This window comes from Chrysochloris asiatica, unplaced genomic scaffold, assembly GCF_000296735.1.
Source record: "Chrysochloris asiatica unplaced genomic scaffold, ChrAsi1.0 scaffold00005, whole genome shotgun sequence".
Taxonomy (NCBI): Eukaryota; Metazoa; Chordata; class Mammalia; order Afrosoricida; family Chrysochloridae; genus Chrysochloris; species Chrysochloris asiatica.
The window spans coordinates 15,182,581-15,204,657 of record NW_006408523.1 but is presented as its reverse complement, the minus strand read 5'-3'; the positions used below and the strand labels follow the sequence as shown (position 1 = coordinate 15,204,657).

Below are 22,077 nucleotides of genomic sequence, written 5' to 3'. Positions count from 1 at the left end.
CTGAGGATTAATGCGCTGAACTGTAAAGTCGATGTGAACCACAAGATCGACGGTTCAAGCTGTCCAGTCACTATGGGTCAGAACTGACTCTACAGTACTTAACAACAACAACAAACCAAAGCAAGCCCTGTGGAAGGGGGAGAACTTTTTGAATGGGACTGTGAGAAGGTCCCTAGAGGAGAGAACATCTAAGAGGAGTCTGTGGAGGTGAGGCTGTTGTTATGTACGGTTGAGTCAGTTCAACATAGTGACCCTGTCCAGGTTTCTAAGGAGCGGCATGTGGGTTTCAACTGCCAGCTTTATGGTTATCAGTCTAGTGTTTAGACAAGCGCTCCATGCCAGGACTCCTGAAGGGGGAGTAACAAAGAGAGTGTTTGACGTAACCAGAGCTGTATCCGCAGGGCTGATGACAGGAAAGGGTGAGATGTGTTTGGAGTCCAAGACTCATGTAGTTTAATGGGTATGTACATTGATAACTCATGAAAATCTTGTATTGAAGCCATGGATGAGCTTCAATGAAAGACATAGAGCAGGAGAATGAAAAATAAGAAGAAGAAAGTTTGATGACAGTACAGTACAGTGGATTGGCATGGGACAGGATTGGGAGGGAGCACCGATCGCCTGGAGGAGGGTGGAAGTGGAAAAGTAAAGAGCTGCAAGTTGTCATGAAGACAGTCTGGGATGGAGTCCCTGTACCAGCATCCAGGTGGGAGCTATAGCAAATAGCTCCCTGTGCCTTCTGCAGGGTCAGACAGGATGCCAGGATACCTGGGTCCACGGAGCTCTGTGATCCCACACAATCACACTCTCTCTCCAATCTCCCTTTCCCTTTTAAAAATAAAGTGCTTGCATTAAATCATCTTTTAAAGTCCAGACACAAGAATATTTTTTTTTATAATCCTAATTACAAAGCCCTAGTGTCGGGGTATGGTGCTGTAGGATTAGCACTGGATTGTTAACTGCAAGATCTGTGGTTCAAACCCAGCAGCCATTCCTTGGAAACCTGATACAGGGTCGCTATAAGATGCCACTGACTCTACAGCACTAAAGCAGCACATTACAAAGAAGCAGGTTATTATGTCTGCTATAATATGTCTGATATAATAAATACATGTTCGTTTATGTGTGTGTGTGTGTGTGTGTGTGGATTTATAACTCGTTGGCTTTAAAAAAGAATTTGAGGGATCTTTCAGAATTTGGCACCAATTTTTTAAGGAACAACAAAGAAGAAAATCAATCCAAAGAAAAAGAGAAACATACTGCAGGTCACCTGAGATGAACTCATTATTGGATTTGAACACTGACTTTAGCTCTGAGCTTCCTGGCAGTTAAGGCAAAAAGAAAAGACATGTGCTCATTGTCTGATAAAAATCGCTGTAATATGATTAGTTCTTGGATAAAAAAATCAAGACATGCTGAGTGCGCAGATAAGATTACATTTAAGAATAAGCTGATTCAAGATACAGTAAGAGTCATGCAGAAATCCATACTTTTTAATCCATTAATTCCACTTATACTGAGGAACCAACAAAAGGAAAAGAGGGCTGTCTGTGTGAAGATGCTTGTTACAGGATTATTTATGAAAGCACAGAACATGATGAGCCACAATGGGAGAAAGGGTTCATTTATCGGTGGCTCAGCTACTCAGAGTAGAATGTAGGCATCTCAGACACTAGCAACAAGACAGGAGGACAGGAGCTGTGATCGGTTCTGAGAGAATTTTCAGAAGATAAAATCATTTGTTAACTAATAGTTTGTTGTTGTTTAGTGCTTCAAGTCAGGTCTGACTCATAGCGACCTTGTATAGGGTTTCCGAAGAGTGGCTTGTGAGTTTGAACCGCTGAGCTTGCGGTTCAATGCATTACCCAGTGGTGCCACACCAGGACTCAAACTTTTAAGATTATAATCATATAAAATTTGAAAATTTTCAAGAGTCCTCAAATGTAGTAATAATTATACTGTCTTTGTTATTGTGTGCTGTCAAGTTTGGTTCCAACTCATAGAGACCCTGGACAGGGTTTCCGAGGAGCGACTGGTGAGCTTGAACCACCAATTTTACAGTCTAGCGTATTACCTCACAGCGCCACACCAGGATGAGGGTGATATTTTTAAGGTGATTCTCTCCCCCAAACTTTCCCACCTTATAATATCATTTATAATTACATTTAAGCGAGTCAGTCCGCTCACGTACTTAAGCTTTACTTTCTGGCTATGCTCTATGGGGTTAACTTTTTTAATTAGAAGAAAAGAGAAAGAGTTCAGAAATTTAAAAATAGCAGGTCTAGGAATTATACTACTTGGAAAGGGTTGTTACTAAAGCAGTTTCTTGAAATAGCTTTTCTTTTCCAGAAGTGACTTTTGGAAAAACATGTATGTACATGTCCTACTCCTTTAGAAACTCCCCTCTGTGGAGGTCATTGAAGCTGGTTGAATTAAACATGTGCTGAAATACTCGTTAACCAAACACCCCTCCCCCTCAAAAAAAAAAGAAAAAAGTCCACTGCCATGGAGTCTGAATAGAGTTTCTGAGGCTGTAATCATTCTGGGGGGGGGGGCCAGAAAGCTCCATCTTTGCCCCTCACACAATGGATGTTGGATTTGAATTGTCAACCTTGGAATTAGCCGTCCAGTACTAATCCTAGAGCACCACCAAGACTCCTATAGTAGTGTGAAGGGAGTGATCGGGATTAGGATTTAATAGTCCTCTGACCTTACTACCTTCCGACGTCTCTGCCCTTGGATGAAATCTCAACTGAACTCCTCGGCTCTCCATCCCATCTTCTCCATAACTCCCCACTGTCCATTCCAGGCCATTCATTTCTGTTACCATTTTCAATCTTTCTATTTCTTTGAAAGCAAGGAAAAGCATTTCTATTTTTGGTATGAATTAGGATAAAGCCAATTAATGATGGCTGCCACCCATCTGTCAGTTTGCGGCATTGTGCTGCTCGCCATTGCAGTGATACCGGAAGGTGTGCCACCAGTACTTTAAATACCAGCAAGGCACACACATGGTGGACAGGGTTTTAGCTGAACTTCCAGACTTAGACTAGGGGGAAGGAGAGGTAGAATGCCTTGGAAAGTTTAGCCACTTGAAAAATCTTATGCATAGCAGTGGAATACTGTCAGATAGCATCAGAATATTGAATATTAAAACATGATCAATAGCACCAGAATATCATCAGATACAGTGCTGGAAGATGAACCTCTCGTGTTGGAAGACACTCAATATTCAACTGGGGAAGAGCTGCCTCCTCAAAGTAGAGTGATGAAGCACATGGAGTGAAGATTTCAAAACCAGAGTCAGATGAGGACATGGAATGAGGGATATCATTCTGACTATGCTGACGCTTTTGATTGTGTGGATCATGACAAGCTATGGACAGCATCGCAGTGACTGAGTATTCTGGAATATTTGATTGTGCTCATGAAGAACCTGTACACAGACCAAGAGGCAGACATTAGAACAGAACAACAGGGCACAGAATGGCTTAAAATTAGCAAAGGTGTGCGCCAGAGTCCTGGTGTGGCGCTGTGGGTTAATGCGCCAGACTGTAAAGCCGTTTAGACTGCAAGGTCGGCGGTTCAATCTCATCAGCTGCTCCTCAGAAACCCTATACAGGGTCACTATGGGTTGGAACCAACTCAACGGCACTTAACAACAACAACTCTATCTGTATGCTGAGCAAATAATCAGAGAAGCAGCATTATATGAAGAAGAACATGGCATCAGGATTAGAGGAAGACTCATTAACAACCTGTGGTGCACACATGATACAACCTTGTACGATGAAAGCAAAGAGAACTTAAAATACTTACTGATGAAGATCGAAGACCACAGCCTTCGGTATGGGTTGCACTTCAATATTAAAAAATAAACAAAAGTACCACTGGACCAATAAATAATATCATGATAAGTGGAGAAAAGATGGAAGTTGTCAAAGACTTCATTTTGCTTGGATCCACTATCAACTCAAGGAAGCAACATTCAAGAAATCAAAGGAGAAATTGCATTATGCACATCTGCTATACAAGACCTCTTTAAAGTGTCCAAGAGCAAGGATGTGAGTTTGAGGAATAAGGTACGGCTGACTCAAGCCATGGAATTTTCAACAACTTTATTTACATGTGAAAGTTGGCCAGTGTTTCCTTCTGCTATGCATAGATAGGGTCCCTATGAGTCAGAACTGACTCAACAGCACTTAACAACAGTTATGGCCAAGAACTAGCTCTTAGTGTTGAGTTGAAACATTGAAAATGTAAAAAAAAAAAAATTTCAAATCCCCATGGTTTATTAGAACATTCTAGAAATGTTCCAGCATAGAAAGTAATTTGCAAAAAGGTGACTCAAAGAGAAAACAATTCAGATGCACTTGTTATAAACTGACCCCACCTTTGCCAAAGTGCCAACCAGTCCAGTTTGTCTTCAACTTGTACCATTTCATCCACTTCTCCCTTTTCTGGGTTAATTTCGTAATTTCACATTTTTTTTACAAATTTGTCCCTACAATCCTCTTGTTTTTTGTTTGTTTATTTGTTTTTCTATTCAAACCTCTTCTCTTACTAGAGTCAAATGATTAACAGCTTACTTCAGACTAAAGTTTTAATGAGACTCTGACACTTGCTCTTGAATATCGAGTAGCTAAAGGAAGTGGAAGAGGAGAGGAAGTAAAAGCAAAGACAAATTCAAGTGTTATAATGACATATGCAAAGCTCTGGAGTTAGAAAACTCAGTGGTAAGAACACTCTTCTCAAGCTGTATGTTGTTGTTGTCATTATGTGCCGTGGAGTCGGTTCTGACTCATCTTTACAGGGTTTCCGAGGTTGTAAATCTTTATGGAAGCAGAAATCTTCATCTTTCTCCCGTGGAGCAGCTAGTAGTTTCAAACTGCTGATCTTGTGGTTCGCAGTCCAATTCATAACCATTACACTACCAGAGCTCCTTGGACTATGAAAAACATTGAAGGTATGCAACTGTATCGATCATAACAAATTATGGATAAGATTGGGAATAATGGGAATTGCAGAACACTTAGTTGTGCTCATGAAGAACCTGTGCAGAGACTGAGGGCCAGGCATTCGGACAGAACAATGTGGTACTGTTGTGTTTGCTGTTAAGTGCTGTTGAGTTGGTTTTGACTCAGCAACCCTATATAGGGTTTCCAAGGAGCAGCTGGTGAGTTTGAACTGCCGACCTTATAGTTTAAACTGACCTTGCAGTTCAATGCTTTATCCCACAGCACCGTACCAGGACTCCAAGGTGATAGTACATGGTTGAAAATCAGCAAAGATGTGTACCATGGTTGTAGCCTTTAACCATACTTATACAATTTGTATGCTGAGCACATAACTTGAGCAACTGGACTGCATGAAGAAGAATGCAATGTCGAGATTGGAGAAGGACTCCTTAACAACCAGTGATGTGCTGATGACACAACCTTGCTTGCTTACTTAAAGTAAAGAAGACTGGAAGAACTTACTGATGAAGATCCAATACCACACCCTTCAATATGTATTGCACCTCAACACAGAGAAAACAAAATCATCACAACTGGATGAATAAGTAACAGCATAATCAAAGGAGAAAAGATTGAAGTTGTCAAGGACTTCAGTTTACTTGGATCCACAATCAATGTCTGTGGAAGCAGAAGTCAAGAAACCAAACAACATATTACAGTCCCTGGAGAAAGACCTCATGCTTGTTAATGTAGAGGATTCCGCAAAAATGAGGTAGACTTTCAAGGAGATGGATCAACGCAGCAGTTGTAACAGTGGGCTCGCACCTAGCAACCATTGTGAGGATGGCGCCGGACAGACCCAGCAGTGTTTTATTCTGTGGTACCCACAGTCGCTGAGAGGGAACCAACTTGAAGGCACCTAGCGGCAAAACAAACCTTCAATGAGTTTAGCGTTGTTTTCATTGTAAAAGATTAGGAAATACCTTTAAGTATTTTAATTATTATTAGTAGTAAGAAGTAGTAATTGGTGGGGCTGAGACCCCCAGTCAGATCCTAAGAATGTCTATTTTCATTTGTCTCATAAGCTCACTGTTTTAACCACAGCTTTTGAGGTTCAACGTGATACACCAGCAGCCAAAGCATTTATTCATTTATCGTTATAAATGTATACATTTTTAAAGAATTAAAATTCCTTTTTTAAAATCTAAAACTTTTGTCTGAGCTCTCTAAATTACTAATTAGGTTTCACTGAGAGCACACCTTACAAAAATTAAGTTCAATTAATTTTCATTTTGTTTCTCATCGCACCTTTTTGAACCTTTTTGGAACTATAACCCAGATATTTGCAAGAAGCTATCCCTCAACAGGAGTCCTCTTGTAGCACTGTGAAATAAGCACTGGACTCCTAACCTCAAAGTTGGTGGTTCAAACCCACCAGCCATTCCTTGCAATCTCTCTACAGAGTCAGCAGGAGTCCTTCAGTGATGCAAAAGATGAATGGATTTAGTTGCTGACTGAGGCTGGAGGGTCAGGTCCCCCCAGAGGTGCCTCCGAGACAGGCCTGGCATGCTGCTTCCAAATAATCAACCATTGAAAACCTTACAGAGCACAGTTCTACTCTGACACACATGGGTCTTTGTGAGTCTACATTCACTTGACAATGGTTTGGGTTTATGATCTGCTCATTCTACAAGTAATGTTTAGTGATATATGTCCCCATCCTCCGCTGGTGAAGCCCCTACGTCCTTCTCTGCTTTCTGGATAGCAAAGCTCAAATGGAAAGAAATTCTAGAAAATTGTTAGAAGAATTTATATACACACATACATCATATTTACAAATTCATTTATGTACAGAAATACATACATGAACGGGCTTCAAACAAATTCATGAAAAAATAAAATGAAAAGATATTGTAATTTTTCCACTAATTATCTGTAGCCCCTTCTCTGTCTCTGTTGCTCTCTCTCTCTCTCTCTCTCTCTCTCTCTCTCACACACACACACACACACACATAAATGCCCCAATACCTCAGGGGCATGAACTTGAAATTGGAAGCTCCCAGTGGTGTGCTCCAAGTTCTAAAGAAAGGTTCACTTGCTGACTGCATTCGAGCATTTGTTAACTTTAAATCCTGGAAATAGAAATGCAGTTGTCCCTTCGATGATCCTGAAGCAAATTCTCAATGGCTTTCCCTGTGTTTCTTCGTTTCCACATATCTAGATACCTAGATAGCTACACTCCAACCCCCACACCCCCTATTAGGCTAGCCCCTTAGCAGAGAGTGTGAAACTCAAGTTCTAATCAGCCCCTTCATAGGAGAAAACCAAGTTCTAATCAGCTAATTTTCTCCTTGTGAGACACTCCATCATTGAAGAAGAAGGAAAAAAGTCTCATGAAACACAAAAGGACAAAAAAAAAAAAAAAAAAAAAAATCTGGGGGAGAATGAGATTTGAGGGTTATACTCCACTGTCAGATCGTGATTGGCTTGGCAAGAGTTTGACCTGGACTCTTTTCATGTCCTGCCATAGAGATCTTTTCTCTTCTTGTTGTTCTCAGAGAAGCATCTGCCAGCTGGCTGCTTCAACAGCCACTAATGGATGACTTTTCTCCTCACAGCCCTGGTCTGAGAGGTAGCCATAGGAAGAGCCGTTCACAGCAGTTTTGATGTGAAGTCAAAGATGGAGACTGCTGGCTTGGCCACCGGTCTCCTTTCAAAGAGGGAAGCAAGAAGTCTGGACTCTCATGCTGAGAGTATGGGATCCCACTGCTTCTAAGTGTCTAAATGTAAGCCCCTGGCGCTCTTAGGGCCTCCTGGCCTCATTCTGATTACCAAGGCAGTGCTAAATGGAGATCCGTATGAGATCAGCAATATTTAATGATTGGAGTTTGTCATAATGCACTTTCTCATAATTTATTAAAGTTGCTAGTACATTTAAAATATATGTGAAGAACATGGAAACCTCTTGGTAATACCATCCCCTGCATTAACCCTCCATTGACTTTGCACCTCAAAGTTCTGTACCACCTGGTCACCTTCCTCCCCTCGCTGCTCCAACCTTGTTTACAAGTCTCGCTCTCCCTCACCCTCTCCAGCCACACTGGCCTTCTGCTATTCCTACAGTACTCGAGGCACAATCCTTCCTCGGGACCATTGTCCATCATGTCTCTTCCGCCTGGAGCACTCTTCTTCAGATTCTCCTAGCCTATTCCCTGCCCTTTCATGATCTCAGATGTCATCTTCCCGTTGAGGTTGTCTTTGGTCGTGCCTTAGAATTGAGAAACTCTCCATACACAGAATCCATTCCCTCTGATTACTTTTGTTCTTAGCACTTAGTCCACCTCTCATCTGTCAGTTTGTCGTACTGTGGTGGTTTGTGTGTTTCTGGAAGCTATGCCACTGTATTTTAAATACTAGCAGGGTCACCCATGGTGGACAGGTGTCAGCAGAGCTTCCAGACTAAGACAGACCAGGAAGAAGGAGATGTGGGTGAACCACTTCTGAAAGAAGCAGTGAAACATTGTCCGATATAGTACATGAAGATGAGCCTCTCAGGTTGGAAGAAGGCACTCAAAAAATGACTGGGGAAGAGCTGCCTCCTCAAAGTAGAATTGACCTTGATGATGTGGATGGAGCAAAGCTTTCAGAACCTTCATTTCCTAATGGATACAACTCATGATGAGAAGAAAAAGCTGCAAACATTAAAGTTGGGGGTCAGTGAAAAGGAAGAAGACCCTCAACAAACTGGATTGCTTAGCGGCAGCATTAGCAATGGACTCAAACATAACAATCGTTGTGAGGATGGCACAGAAACAGGCATTGTCTCTTTCTGTTATACATAAGGTTGCTACAAGTCAAAACTGACTCAATAACACCTAACAACAGGAAGTATGGGGTGAGTCAAAAATTATCCACACCCTGATTATCTTAAACTATCTTAAAACACCCGTCCACAGCTGATGACAACATTGAGCGTGTATGTGAAGGGATTCTGTCAAATAGACAAGTGACAGTAGGTTGTGTGTCAAGTCATTTGCAAATCAGCCATGGCTCTGCCTATGAAATAATCATGACAGACTGGGGTTTCTAAAGTCTGTGCTAGATGGGTACCAAAACAATGCATGAAAGAATAGAAACAGAAGCATTTGGACATCTGCAAACAAAATTGGGACTGATACTTGAAGGAAGGTAAAAATTTCTTTAAAAAAAAAAAAATCATTGCTAGTGATGAAACACAGATTCATCACTGCTAGCCTGAGAGTAAACAGCAGACTATGGAAGCATGCAGAATTGTAGACCAAGAAGAAGTATTGGAGCACTATCAGGGAAAAAGTTCAACTATCAACAGTGCTCCTTATAATGAGTTGCTCACTGAAGAGCTGAAGCCCAAACTTCGGATTAAAAGCAGAGGCCTGCTACCCAAGGGTGCTGTGATCTTGCATGACATTGCATGTCCCCACACCTCTGCCCACACTGATGACACTCTGTAAAACTTTTCTTTGAGATATCAAAACATCCTCCCTATAATCCTGATCTTACTCTATCAGAATTACACCTGTTTGGTCTCCTGAAAGCAGCCCTTCAAGGAAGAAGATTCACCTCTGATGAAGAAGTGAAGACAGCGGTGCATTTGTGGCTCAGAGCTCAGCCTGAAACATTTTTTTAGTAAGGGAATAAGAAAGTCTGTTGACAGATGGACAAAGTGCATTGAAAAACAAGGAGAATTTGTTGAAAAATGATGTATTTGTGTTTTCTAAAATTGATGCAGATAAATTCTACAGCCAGAGTGGGGATAATTTTTGACTCACCCACATATAGCTGTTGTGTGTCCCCCACCCAAAAACCAGCCATTAAAAACCATATGGTGTACAGTTCTTTCGGACATGCATGGGGTTACCATCCATGAGCCAGGGTTGTTGTGGCAGCAGTTGGTGTTGGTGCTACATCTCTGATGCTGAAAACAGCGGCTGATACAAATTAAATGCTGCATATTAAATATTAATTGAATGAAGAAGTTATTGAAAATAACTTTGTAGTGAACTTTGCCTGAAATGGGCCCAAGGTGATACTTACTAAAAGCATCTCTCCATGACATTTTTCCTGCAATGGTTTTCCATCAGACTGTACACTGATGTCAGGAAAGCTCTAGTGTCTGGGGAATCCTGGTGGTGGGAACATAGGCCCTGGGGGACAAGGTGGGAGGAAAATTTGCCACTTTAGAGGAAGCCACTTTGGAACTGTGACTCCACCTCCTACTGCATTTGTGGCCACAGACCAGCTACTCACTTCAGGCCAGTTCTTCTTGGGACCTCAGTTCACTCTGTATAGCAACTATTGGTAAGAACACAAAATCCCAGGGTTGTCCTAAGCATCAGAGTCAACATATTAAGAACATGTGGCATATAGTAAATCTTCATTAAGTTGAAACCTATATTCTTCATACCACCCTTCTTTGAGTTTGTCACACTGCCGTAGCTTGTGCATTGCTGCGATTCTAGAAGCGATGCCACCAGTATTTTGAACGCCGTTAGGGTCACCCATGGTGGACAGGTTGCAGCTGAGATTCCAGACTAAGAGAAACTCAGAAGAAGGCGAGGCAGACTCCTTCCAAATGTTTAACCACTGAAAATGTTATGAATAGCAGTGAAATACTGTCAGATAGGACCAGAATATTGAATATTGAAACATGATGAAGAACACCAAAACACTGTCAGATATAGTGTCAGAATGATGAGCCGTCGGGTTGGTAGGCACGCAGAATACGACTTGGGAAGAGCTGCTTCCTCATAGTAGTGTTGACCATGATGACGCAAATGGAGTAAAGCTTTGGGGACCCTTAACTGCTGATAGGGCACAACTAAAAACAAGGAGAAACAGCTGCACACGTCCCTTAATCATTGGAAGAGGGAGACCTCCAACGTGATGGTTGGCACAGTGGCAGCAACAATGGGCTCAAGGGTAGCATCCATGGTGAGGATGGCACAGGACTAGGTGGTGTTTCGTTCTGTTGTACGTAGGGTCACTATGGGTCAGAACTCATTCAACCAACACCTGACCACAACAACATTTTCATAGCTTAAACATATTAATATGTGAGGCACTCCAATGGTGCAGTAGGATAAGTACTGGGCTGCTAATGCAAGGCTGGCAGTTCAAACCCACGCTGCTGCTCTGTGTGAGAAAGACGAGGCTTTCTGTTCCTGAAAAGATTTGCAGCCTCAGAAACCCTGTACAGGTTTGCTAGGAATTGGAGTTGACTTGATAACAGTGAGTTTGGTTTGGGAGGGTTATATTAATTTCTAGTTCTTTGTATTATTGGCAAAGTAGGAATTCACCCAATTGTCTGCATTTTCCATTTAGAAAACACAGTGAGACTACTTGAAAACTTATGTTCTCTGTCAGATTCTGCTATGTATTTCTATTATTTGTTGTCGTTCTTAAGAGTCATAGAGTCGGGTGAGTCTCAAACTCTGTATGTCCAAACTCAGCCACTGGTACTTCCTCCAAACGTGCTCTAACCATCTCTTCCAAATTCCAGTGGATGACAATTCTAGTGTTTCACTGTCTTAGATCTGAAACCTAAACGTCATTCTTGACTCATCTCTTTCCTACCTCAGTCAGTATCAAGAAATCCTGTTGATGGTACCTTCAGAATGTGTCCAGAACTCAACTGCTTCCAACCACCTTCTTGGCTACCACCCTGGACTAAGCTACCATCATCCCTACTCAGATGACTGACAAAGCCGAACTTGCCCCGCCCCACTGCCTACTCTTACCCCGACAGTCTGGTCTCAGTAGACCAGCCAAGGTGAAGCTAATTTTAGAATATCAGACAGATCATTTCACTCCATTGCTCAAAACCCTATTTACGTAAAAAAATGCAGACCCCAAATCCCTACAATGACCTATAAGCCTACAAGTCTTCTGTAGCTTCTTGATCTCCGCATCTACCCAAGCTCAAGGTGCCCAGGGACCCTGACCTCACGGCTCTTCATTGGACATGCCAGGCAGGCTGTCTGCTTGAGGCTTTTGCACTGATTGTTCCCTACATCTGGAGTGTGTTTCTGCCAAGTCCAGACAGACCTTTGTCTCCACCTCCTTCAAGTCTTTGTTCAAAAGTCGTTTTCTGATTAAGGGTCATCTTGTCTACTGAATTGAAAATGGCAACCCAGCACCCTTTAACACCACCATCCTCCTAATCTGTTTTTCAATAGCACATTCTACCACAGGATTATAACTTATTTATTATGTTTACTGGTCATTGCTTGTCTCCCCTAACTAAAATGTTCCTGAGAACAGGGACATTTGGGACTTGTGTTACCGATAGATCTCATATTCCGATAACATCATCTGCGCACAGTATGGAGCAGTATTTATCTGTTGAATGAATGAAGGACAGAGTTCTGCTTCAGGGGAGATGGACGAGGGATCTGTTGTCAGTTTGGAGACATATCTAAAGGCCCTCCCTGAGCTGGCTGTGATGTGGGAATGGAAAGTGAGGGATGATGCAGGAGACAGAGTGGCTATATAACCAGGCCTAGATAGGTGACTGAGTATGACTTAGGGATTTGTGATCAATGAAGTAGCAGTCACAGGTCAGCCCTGTTTGGACCTATAAGATCCACTCTGCTCCATAGCCCACTTCGCCCTGCCCAGCTGTCCATATTGATCACAACCAGGTGAAATGGACTAGGTAAAAATGAATGAAGTCCTGGTCCCATGAAGACAGCTCGACATTGCTAGTCCTCCTACTAGATAGACCCCACAAAGGCTGACTAGGACCGATAGGTGGATGTAGGGGATAGAGAGTTTCTCATGCCCCCAAGAGCCTGCCCTCCTCTGAGGTTTTGGGTCTTTTCAATAAGCAATGTACAGATATATGCCTTAGACATACATGTATCATTCTTGAGCTCTAGTTGTATATGCTTATGATCCATTTGTCTGCTTGAAATCTGGGTCTCTTATTTCCGGAATTTGAAAGCTTGTGATGTCATTGAATAGGGCAGCTCCTTTTGCCCTAATACATAGAGATGTGTGTAGGGTGGCCTACCTTGGCTGATCCATTCCGCTATTAGTTTGATTTATTACATTTCAACCATATTTATAAAATATTCTCAATCACCTTAATTGGATTTGTAAAAAAAATTAAAAAAATATGAAACGTTTCATGGATCCTTCTGGCTAGATCAGACTTAAATATTGCTTCTTACTACCATGATTCCCTTCTATTCACAAGTATGTATGCATTACAGATTTCTGTATCTAGAGTTGTTCAAAGATAGGAACAATGTTCTTTTCAACCTTGTATCTGCATGGCCCTAGAACAATGCAAGGCATATGGCAGGAATAGATCTTTTATATAGTGTGGTAATTTTGAAGTCAGACAAAGAAGGGTGCAGTCTTATATTTATGACCTTGGGCAAGTTATTTAACCTCTCTGAACTTCAGCTTCTACATTTGTAAAACGAGGATAAACCTAACACTTAAACTGTGCACCACAGGGTTTTCAGTGTCTGAAAGGGTATGACTTTTCAAACATCGATCACCAGTCCTTTCTTCTGAGGTATTTCTGGGTAGACTCAGTAGCAGTCACAGGTCAGCCCTGTTCGGACCTATAAGTGCTTAGCCATTTAAGTCATCTAGTTGTGGTGGTGGTTAAGTGCCATCGAGTCAGTTCCAACTCATATCACCCCTGTATAGGGTTTGCAACAAGCTTATTTGAATTCAAGAAATATTACCAAATATTATTACCATTTGTGCAGTTCTTTAAAAAACAAACCAAAAAAAAAACTATTAGTCTCTCTCCACAAAGCCCTAAAATGATGGATCAGTTTATACACAAATAAATGTGACTTTCTGGACTATGAGAAGCTTAAGCACCCGGCCACTGGCAATGATGGAGAATGTTCTGGGTTTGCCAAAGGACTATATTTCTTCTACAACAGTTTATGGAGAGATCCTAAGAAGAAGGGAGAATAATATCTGGATCTGACCAGGAAAGGAGCCCATAGTGGGGGGTTAGATCTGCCGACTGCACCAAAGAGATGCAGGTATAGGTGTTGACAGGGATCCCAAGTGTGGTGGCTCAAAGTCCCCAGCTTCTGTAGCTACATGGCACCAAAACCTATAGAGCAGGGAGCTTACTGAACCCACCAGCTGCTCCTTGGAAATCCCATACAGTGTCGCTATGAATCAGAACTGACTTGATGGTACTTAACAACACCAACAACCACTGAAGAGAGACCTCAGTGACAGTCCAGCAGTGGCTAGTAGGGCCCCAGCCCATGAGTAAGGTTTTTTGGATGCAAAGGCAAAGTAGACCTCAAGTCCAGGAAGGGTCCTGGAAGTAGGTAAATTCTCAGATCTTGAACTTAGAGACAAAGAGAGAAGCCTTCTAACATACGAACTGGGCCAGTTGCGGTTGAACAAGGATTGAGGAGGAAAGCAGAAAGTAGAGGCTTGAAACAAAGCATCGGGAGTTATCAAACCAGTGTACAGAGTGTGTACTGGCTAGCGGCAAAGATCCATTCTACATACCATCGACTGAAGTTCAAGATTGGCCTGGGAGCTGGGTCATAGTCAGGCCAAGACCCCCAGTAGTGCAAGATGTTAACTGTTTAGCTGCTACCCACAAGATTGGAGGTGTGCGTCTACCCAGAGGCACTTTGAGAGAAAGCCTAGACTTCCAAAAAATCAGCCATTGAAAACCCTAGGAGCACAGTCCTACTTTGACAACACGTGGGGTCACTTTGAGCCAGAATCGACTCAGATGGCTACTGGTACTGGTAGTTGGCTCCAGCTATAACAAAGAGGAATATTAAGGTTCTACATGGTGAGAAAGAACCCGTGGTAAGGAAGGGGCTCTGGAACATGGGTTACCAGGAGAACTTGGACTGAACAAAACAATCCACTTCTCTTTACCCTGTCCTCGTCCACTGCTTCTTCTACTATGTCACAGTGCCCAGTAAGGTGACCTTTTGATGACAGAGACTACAGGAAGCTTACCCTCCTTTAAATTTGAAAGCAACCTCAAAATGCTGCCCAAAGTTACACATTGTGTTTGACTTTCCTGCTGCCGGACTGAATGAGTTATCCTCCCCTCTTCCATGTGATTTTAATATCAAGGACCATTTTTTATCAAGTCCTTCCCTGTAATCAGAATAGAAAAGTTATCTCAACATTTCTCTTTGAAAATGGATCTTTAGAGACCCAGTGGGTCTTTACGCATTACTAATGAATTCTTTAGTGAAACAGTTTGTCTCTTATGAAAATAAATCTCTCCTCTTAAATCTTCCATGTGAAAAATTGAGTACCGTTTAAGCCGACTAGTTTCATTTGTAGAAAAACATTGCACTTCTTAAGGATTTGGGAGGTGTGATTTATTTTTTATTAACCAAGGAGATCCTGTGGTTTATGCAAGACACATGCACAGGGTTGAATCTCAGTGTTGGGAAGTACCATAGTGTTCCTCTGATGCAGACTCCAGTCTCATGAATAAAAGACCTTATGTAGGGGCCCTTGTGAGGTCACCTAGTGGTACCGCCCAAAATCTCCTTACCATTCAACTCAATCTATTTTGTATGTATATAACGTGAGCCCTTTAAAAAGAACAATTTAGTAGCATTTAGTTCAATCACTGGAGTCCTGGTGTGGCGCTGTGGGTTAATGCGCCAGACTGCAAAGCCATTTGAACTTCAAGGCCAGCGGTTCAAGCTCACCAGCTGCTCCTCGGAAACCCTATATAAGGTTGCTATGGGTCGGAACCGACTTGACGGCACTGTACAACAAGTCCAACCACAATGTCGTTTAGCTATAAACTTTACAAGGGTAAGTCAGAAAGTATTACTATAAAACCAATGAAACCTTGATGAAACAAAAATATCAAAATGTAAAGTTATTGTTTCTCCAGGTTTCTGCGTATGTAGGTCATACATTACTGACGGCGGTTTTTCCATTTCTTGAACCCTTGCCCAAAGAATTCTGCACTCAACTCAGATGGTAATTTAGGCATCTTTGGGGGATTCAAATCCTGTTTCTTTGAGTATTGGGAACAAGAATTCTGAAGAGGCATGATCAGGGCTGTAAGGAGGATGGAGTAAGATTTCCCTATGAAATTCTTGTAGGACAGCCCTTGCCAGCCTAGAAGAATGAGCAGGTAAATTGTTGTGATGGAAAAAATTCCTCGGTGTAGTTTTCCTGGACTTTTTCTCACCAACAGAGTTTTCATTTTTCTTAAAAGCTGCTGGTAAGCCCCCATGATCATCCTGTGTCTTTTGAGAAAGATCTATCAAGATGACCCCTATGGAATCCAAAAAATACTGTAAGCTTCTGAGCTGATCTTACTGTATTGAATGTAAATGGCCCAGTAGATCTCCACAAAAGCCACTGTTTTGATGAGACCTACTTTTGAAGGCACCCTAAAGAGATTAAGACAAGTTATTGCTGAGGTTTAAACAGACTTTGTTTAAACAGACATGTTTAAACAGACTTTGTTTAGAATAGACCCTTGCATGTATGAACAATAGTAATTATAGTAACAATTATTGTTGTTGTTAGGTGCCATCAAGTCAGTACCAACTCATAGTGGCCCAGTGCACAACAGAATGAAACACTGCCCGGTCCTGGGTCAACATCACGATCATTGCAACTCCTGAGCCCATTGCTGCTGCCACTGTGCCAATCCGTCTCACTGGGGGTCTTCCTCTTTTTCTCTGACCCTCCGTTTTACCAAACATGGTATCCTTCTCCAGGGACTGGCCCCTCCTGATAATACGTTTGAAGTGTGAGAGACGAAGTCTTGCCATCCTGGCCTCCAGGGGGCGCTCTGGCTGCACTTCACCCAACACAGATCTGTTTGCTTTTTGGCAGTAAATGGCGCTTTCGATATTCTTCTCCAACACCATAACTCAAATGCATCAATGCTTTACAGTCTTCCTTATTCACTGTCCATATGATGTTACTGAAAATACCATGGCTTGGGTCAGGTGAATCTTAGTCCTCAAAGTGACAGTTTTGCTCTGCAACACTTTAAAGAAGTCTTGTATTGCTGAATGCAATACGTCCTTTGATTTCTTGACTGCTGCTTCCATGAGTGTTGGTGGTTGATCTGAGCAAAATGAAGTCATTGACAACTTCAATCTTTTCTCCATTTATATGAATCCTGTGTATTGGTCATTTTCTTGACATTGAGCTGCAACCCATTTTTATGTCCTTTTTGCTTTAAGCAAGTAAGGATGTATCATCTGCATAACACAGGTTCTTAATGAGTCTTCCTCCAATCCTAATGCGGACCCTGTAATCTACTACACTAGCAAGGCTCTTTCCCTTTACTTAGCATAATTTATTCCAGGTTCATCCATACTATCCCCTAAGACTAATACAACTTTTTTATACATATATACTTATGCATACAAAAATGGCTGCAACCATGCACTGACAAGAGAACGTCCAGAGATTCAAGCTGGGATCGGAAGAGAACATGGAACAAGAGATATCATTGCTGACATCAGATGGATCTTGACTGAAAGCAGAGAGTACCAGAAAGATGTTTACCTGTGCTTTATTGACTATGCAAAGGTTTTTGGTTGTGTGGATCATGACAATCTATGGACAACATTGAGAAGAATAAGTATTCCAGAACACTTCATTGTGCTCATATGGAACCTGTATGTAGATGAAGAAGCAGTTGTACTAACAGAACAAGGAAACACCAAATGGGTTAAAATTGGGAAAGGTATGCGACAGGGTTGTATTCTTTTACCATACTTATTTAGTCTGTAGGCAGAGCATATAATCCAAGAAACTGTATTATATGAAGAAAATGTGGCATCGGGATTGGAGGATTAACAACCTGCAATATGCAGCTGATACAACCTTGCTTGCTGAAAGCAAATAGGACTTAAAATACTGATGAAGATCAAAGCCTTTGATATGGGTTGTATCTCAGTGTAAAGAAAACAAAATCCTCACTACTGGACTATTAAATAGCATTCATATAACTGAAGAAAAGATTAAAGTTGTCAAAGATTTCATTTTGCTCTGCTCAATCAACCATCAACTCTTATGGAAGCAGCAGTCAGGAAATCAAAGGACATATTGCATTAGGCAAATCTGCTGCACAAGACCTCTTTAAATTGATGAAGAGCAAAAATGTCACTTTGAGGACTAAGCTGTGCCTGATCCAAGCCATGGTATTTTCAATATCCTCCATATGCATGTGAAAGCTGGACAGTGAATTAAGAAAACATGGAAGAATTGATGCATTTGTGTTATGAAGTTGGAGGAGAATATTTAAAGTGCCATGGGCTGCCAAAAAGCAATCCAATCTGTGTTAGGAGAAGTGAAGCCAGAGTGCTCCTTGGAGGCCAGGATGGCCAGACTTCGTCTCTCATATTTTGGACATATTATCAGGAGGGACCAGTCCCCGGAGAAGAATATCATGTTTGGTAAAGTGGAGGGTCGGATAAAAAGGGGAAGACCCCTAGTGAGATGGATTGGAACCGTGGCAGCAGCAGTGGGCTCCAGTGTATTAACGATTGTGAGGTTGGTGTAGGCCCGGGCAGTGTTTCATTCTGTTGTGTATAGGGTCACTATGTGTTGGTACTGACTCAGTGGCACGTAACAACAACAACATACATACTTATATATCTATATACACATAGCACCATTAGCTACCCTTCATCTTTTATGGGCATCTTATTTGTCCCCATCTCTTGGCTGTTGTGAACAGTGCTGTGACAGACATGCATGTGCATACATTTGTTCGAGTATCTGTGTTCAGTTCTTTGGGGTATATACCTAGGAGTGAAATTGCTGAGTCATATGGACTTCATTGCTAAGCTTTCCGAGAATCCAGCGATGTGACACAGCTTTGAGCCATTTTACATTTCCTCCAGCAATGTGCAAGCGTCCCAGATTCTCTACATCCTTGCTGATACTTATTATTTTATTTTTTTTCTGAATATAAAGAGCTCTGATATAGTACTGCAGGAGAAGCTCTAAACTGCAAGGTCAGTTTGTACCACAAGGTCGGCAGTTCAAACCTACCAGCTGCTTCTTGGAAACCTTATACTGGGTAGCTATGCGTGGGAACCAACAACAACAATGTCTGTGAGGAGTCCTGGTGTGGTACTGAATCATAAGCACTAGACTGCTAACCGCAAGGTCAATGGTTTAAACCCATCAGTCGCTCCTCAGAAATCCTATATGGGATAACTATGAACCCAACAGACTCCAGGGACTTAACAACAGTAACCATTGCTGTAAAAGGGTAGCTCATGCTGCTCTGATTGACTCCATCTCCCTGGTGACTAATGATGTTGAGTATATTTTTATGTGCCTCTGATCATTTATGTATCTTCTTTGGAAAAAGTCTATTCGAATCCCTTGCCTATGTTTTAAATTGAGTTGGTGGGTTTGGACCATCGGTATTTAGCAGTCCAGTGCTGATCTTACAGCACCACACCAGGACTCCAAAGGTGACTCTAGTGGGACTTGAACCCATAATCTTTGAATGCCTCCACCTGTCAAGAAGTTCAATGTGCTATCCATTTTTCTTGAGGGTAGACCGCATCTTCTGATTTTGTGTACAGCCCTAGATCCTTTCCTGGCATTGAACACATACTGCATAAATGTTTTTTGAATAATAAAGGAAAGGGTGCATGCTAGCTTTGCCTCAGGTGACAAATACAGTAAGCCCCAAGCCTCTTCCATGTGGCCCTCTGCTCTATTTATTCACTCCCCACCCCCACCCCCAGTAAATAAATGCCATACAAGCTGCAACATGCCCCACACCTTCTCTTCCCTTCTTGTCCCCCTGAAGTGTAGTCCCAAGCCACCAAGTAAACCAAACCAGCCAGAAAGGGATGTTTCTTTATTATGTGGTTCAAAATGCATCCTCTTAAAAGGATACTTCTGGTTTTCCATCTTCTTCCCGTGTTTCCTCACCCTGTTACTCTTTCACAATTTTCTTCTTCATTCCTCTCTCCATACTCCTGAAAGCCTTCCCAGACAATGCCCACAGGTCAGGGTGCCTTGGCAATGTCTACAAGGACGTTTTTAGAACCAGGTGTGATACTCAAAATATTTTAAAAACAGTTACCTCCCAGCAGGACAGCAACCAATCAGAATGCACCAAAGCTGAATCTCAAAGGCCCCCTGCTATGTGGGGTTTAACTGTTTGCTTGCTGGGATCCAGGAGCTGGTGGGAGTCCAACGGGTGGGCTGGCAAGACTAGAGAAATGGAGAAGACCCTTGGCGGCTTGGGATGGTAGCTATTTTCTAACTGAGGCAAAAGAGCTTTGTGTTTTTTAATAAATGGCACAGCTGTATAGCTGCACAACTCCTAAATGTCAGCCTATTTGTCAGCCTCCAAGGACCATTCTCTGCCTGTATCTGAATTTCAGGGAGCCCTCGGTGGAGACAGGTGATTCACCATCCAGCATTTCTGATAAGTCTGAAAAGGTCTGATGTCTTTGGATAGTTTTCACATTAAAAAAAAAAAAAAAAAAAAATAGAAGGACCAGGCCTGGAATTTCTGAAGACTGTGACAATATTAAAAATAGCCGCGAAGGATGAGTCCCCAAAACCACTGCCCTGAAATAATCTCTGAATTTAAACCAAAATATCCTCCAATGTCTTCTTAAAATCAGACAGCTAGAGAAGAATGGCTGCCTGGAGCCGTTTGCTCTTTTACAATGGGGTCAGATTGACAACAGCAGCTGTCTGCAGATTAGATGGGAACCTCAGTGAGCTGTCTGCAGATTAGATGGGAACCTCAGTGAGCTGTCTGCAGATTAGATGGGAACCTCGGTGGGCGGTGAGTTTACATGGATGGGGGCGGAACAAGTTGGAAAAAGAAAGTGAGTTGCACAACTCCAAGAAAGTAATCCATGTTACTGAGTTGTATGTGGAGAACGTGTTGCGTTGGTTTGTATTCTGGGCATATTCTCAACAACCACACAAAAAAATGAACGTTAAAAATCACAGTCAGTATTTACAGAGCATTTGCTTTGTGCCACGCCCTTTGTGAAGGAGGTGCTTTCAACACTTGCTCTTCTGGAAGATACTAACCCTCAGAGTGGTTAATGACAACGAAAGGAGAAAGCAAAGCGAAAGGCTCCCACCAGTTCATTGCCCTGGCTTGTCTTAATTCTCCAAATTGCCATTCTGACTCTCTTCCACCCATGCACCTGGATCTTGGCTTAAATATGAGATGTTTCTTTCTCCTGGAGCCATTCCCAATGCTAGTCCCTTGTGAGAACGCTGGAGAATTGCTCATGCAGCCACCACCCTGTCTGCCCCCATATCCTAACACTGATCTCTCTGGGGTTTGATTGTCACTTAATTAATATCCCAGGGTGTGGCATGTAGAGAGCGCTCTTTGTTGTTGTTGTTCGGTGCCATTGAGTTGTTTTCCACTCATAGGAACCCACGATAGGGTTTCTGAGGAGTGACTGGTGCATTTGAATCACTGACCTTGTGGTCCTACACTTATCCTGTAGCACCACACCAGGACCCCAGAGAGGGCTCTTTTGTTGTTATTGAGTGCCATTGAGTTGGTGCTGACCCATAGCGACCCCGCATAGGGTTTTCGAGGAGCTGCTGGTGAGCTTGAACTGCCGACCATGCAGTTCAAATTGACATTGGAATCCAGCGCATTAACTCACAGCGCCACACCAGGACTCCAGAGAAGACTCTAGAAGGGAGGAACAAGGGACATTTGATTACAATCAGCGTGTCTCCGTGTGAGGATCCTATACTGTGTGCTTTCAGAGAAGTAAAGAGTCACCTGGAAAGGCCTACCCTCCCTCTCCCTCAGGAAGAACCCTAATGCTTGATATTAACATTTCATCCAGAACACTGCCCATGTCCTCATGTGTGCACAGCACTAGCAAATCTGAATACCACAAAGTCAAATGGCGACTGGGTTATTTTGTGCGATCTCGATCCAATGCCCAAGCATACCGGAACCAATGTACCTCTATGACTCTGAAGACAGATGATGTTGTTAAGTGCTGTGGAGTCGGTTCCGACTCATAGTGACCCTGTACAGGGTTTCCGAGGCTGTAAATCTTTACGGGAGCAGAAAGCCTCATCTTTCTCCCATGGAGCAACTTGG

The 22,077-nt window shown here is 42.4% G+C and overlaps 1 protein-coding gene across 3 annotated transcripts in view; it reads left to right on the top strand.

Annotated features, from left to right (window-relative positions):
• MBNL2 (muscleblind-like splicing regulator 2) overlaps nt 1–22,077 on the top strand; it is a 230,877-nt gene that overhangs the window by 117,238 nt on the left and 91,562 nt on the right. The window lies entirely within an intron of this gene.